The sequence below is a fragment of the Passer domesticus genome, chromosome 8 (assembly GCF_036417665.1).
Source record: "Passer domesticus isolate bPasDom1 chromosome 8, bPasDom1.hap1, whole genome shotgun sequence".
NCBI lineage: Eukaryota > Metazoa > Chordata > Aves > Passeriformes > Passeridae > Passer > Passer domesticus.
The window spans coordinates 3542059-3544328 of NC_087481.1; the positions used below are offsets into that span (position 1 = coordinate 3542059).

Consider the following 2270-nt stretch of genomic DNA (forward strand, 5'->3'; position numbering starts at 1 on the left):
CCCAGAAGTATTTTTCCCTAAGGCAAAACAAATTGAAATGTGAAGTTTAAATCTTCAAATGACTATTAAAGGAAACTGTAGAATAGTTTCTGGAAAGGCAGCATTGTCAATGATCATGCAGCCCACCAAGAGCTGGAGTGGAATCTAGAATTGCTTATTCCAGCTATGCAGGAATTCATTACCCTGGCAAGCACTGGTCCATGGGAACAAATGATCCCATAGCCCTGGGCAGAATGGCACCCAGGCTGGAGTGGAAATAGATTTGAGGAACCCTTGTCAATTGTTATTGGCCTCACAGCCCACTCACCCCTTGGCAAGCAAGTTGCAAAAAACACTGTTGGACTGCTGTCCTGGGTAAATCTACATACAGATGACTTTTCCAAAGCAGGGCATCTTTTCCCAGTGAAATACACATCCTCTTCTTACCTATGAAATTGTGCCTGAAGTCACCTGTGAGCCAGATCTGTGTGAGATTGCAAAGGAGCAAAGCTTTGGCATTTGGGCACGCTTCTCTTGGTTTCTTTGCTCAGGGCTTTGTTGAGCACAGAACACATCCAGGTAGAAAACTTTTGACCATACAGGATCTTTTTGTTCCATTGTCCCCCAAACATGTCAATATGTAGCCCTATTGTAATGTCAATTTAAAAACAGTAGCACTAATGACACAAAGTAAACATGGCAAAAGAGGAAGAGGAGATGCACAGTGAGGAGAGGATGTGGTGAGACACTGGCACATGAAGTGAGCTGCACTGCCATAATCTCTAGGCTAGCAGATCCTGGTCTCACATTCTCCTTTTGGCTTATTTCAATTAATATTTTTTTCCTAATCATCAAAACAAAATAAAATAAAAATATGTCATCAAAATTGAAAGATACAATCAAAACCTTTATTCAAAATGACATCTAAATATCAGAATATAAATCCATCTCTAACTATGAAGCCGAACACATAAATCCTATTCTTGTGACACTCTTCAGACAGGCAGCAGCTTCTTCCTGAGCTTGGAGGAATTAGAGCTCTTCTGGATGGGAGACAAAGACTTTGTGGGTAAGAGAACATTGGAAGTGTCCAGAGAAAACTGCTTGGTAAGGCTGTAGGCAGTCAGATCTGCAAACGGGAGACACAAAATGTAACAGAGCCAGCAATACAAAAGAAAATCATCTGAAACTCCATATTTCATGGGACAGACTTCCTGGAAACTTCTAAATACCTGCATATGGAAACATGCTCTTGCTGGCAGACACTTGGAGTAGGCCATAGGAAAAACCCTGCCCCACTTCCACAGAGCTACCCCAGGAACAGCCTGGCCTCTGGGCTGCCCTGGGACAGCAGGGAGCCCAGAGCCCTGTGCTCTCCAGCAATGGCTCAGCTGCACATGCACCCTCCTGCTCCTCTGCCTGCCCCACAGCTGAGCAGCCCTCCAGCTGCACGGGGCACTGGCAGCAGCACAGCTCATTGCAGGGCCACATGCAGGGCACAGCTGTTCCCTGGCAATGTGCACAGCCTGGCTGGGCTGCCACAAGACCCTTCCTCCCAGCAGAGAGCGGCCCAGCTCCCCCCTCACCTCTGTGTGAGCCTGAGCCATGCTCACCTTGTCCTCAGTCTGGAGTTGCTTCAGGCCCCCATGTCATGACTAAGAAGGGAAGTGGAGAGAGCAGGGGCAGATGCAAACCCTTCCTTAGGCATCCACAGCTCCTCCGGGCAACTTGTTCCCAGTGCCTCAACAGCCTCACTGTAGAGAATTTCTTCCTAGAAAATTGCAAAGAGGATAAAAATGCTTCTGTAAATCCATCAGCAAGAAAAGGAGGGCTAAGGAGAATCTCTGTTTTTTCCTGGATGTGGGTGGAAACACAGAACAAACGATGAGGAAAAGACTGAAGACCTTAGTGCACTCTTCCCTGGGTACAAACTGTCAGGATGGCCAGGCCCAGGGAGGGGTGGAATTCAATGGAATTAAATCCAGCTGGTGCCTGGTCACAGGTGGTGTTCCCCAGGGCTCAGCACTGGGACCAGTTGTGTTTCTCATCTTTGCCAACGATGGGAAAGAGAGGATCAAGGGCACCTCAGGCAGTTTACAGACAATGCCAAGCTGGGTGGGAGTGCTGATCTGCCAGAGGGCAGGAAGTCTCTGCAGAGGGATCTGGACAGGCTGGATCATGGGCTGAGGCCACTTGCGTGAGGTTCAACAAGGTGAAGTGCCCGTCCTCCACTGGGGCCACAGCACCCCCATGGATGGCTACAGGCTGGGGGCAGAGTGGCTGGGAAGCCG

General features: G+C 48.5%; 1 long non-coding RNA gene across 1 annotated transcript; it reads right to left on the reverse strand.

The window, feature by feature from the left end:
• Positions 1–865: 865 nt before the first annotated feature.
• LOC135305758 (uncharacterized) lies at positions 866–1921 on the reverse strand. Its single transcript, XR_010366742.1, has 3 exons — positions 1884–1921; positions 1593–1750; positions 866–1108 (listed from the first exon to the last, which is right to left on the reverse strand). It is a non-coding gene; the product is annotated as an uncharacterized LOC135305758 (long non-coding RNA).
• Between the last annotated feature and the right edge of the window lie 349 nt (positions 1922–2270).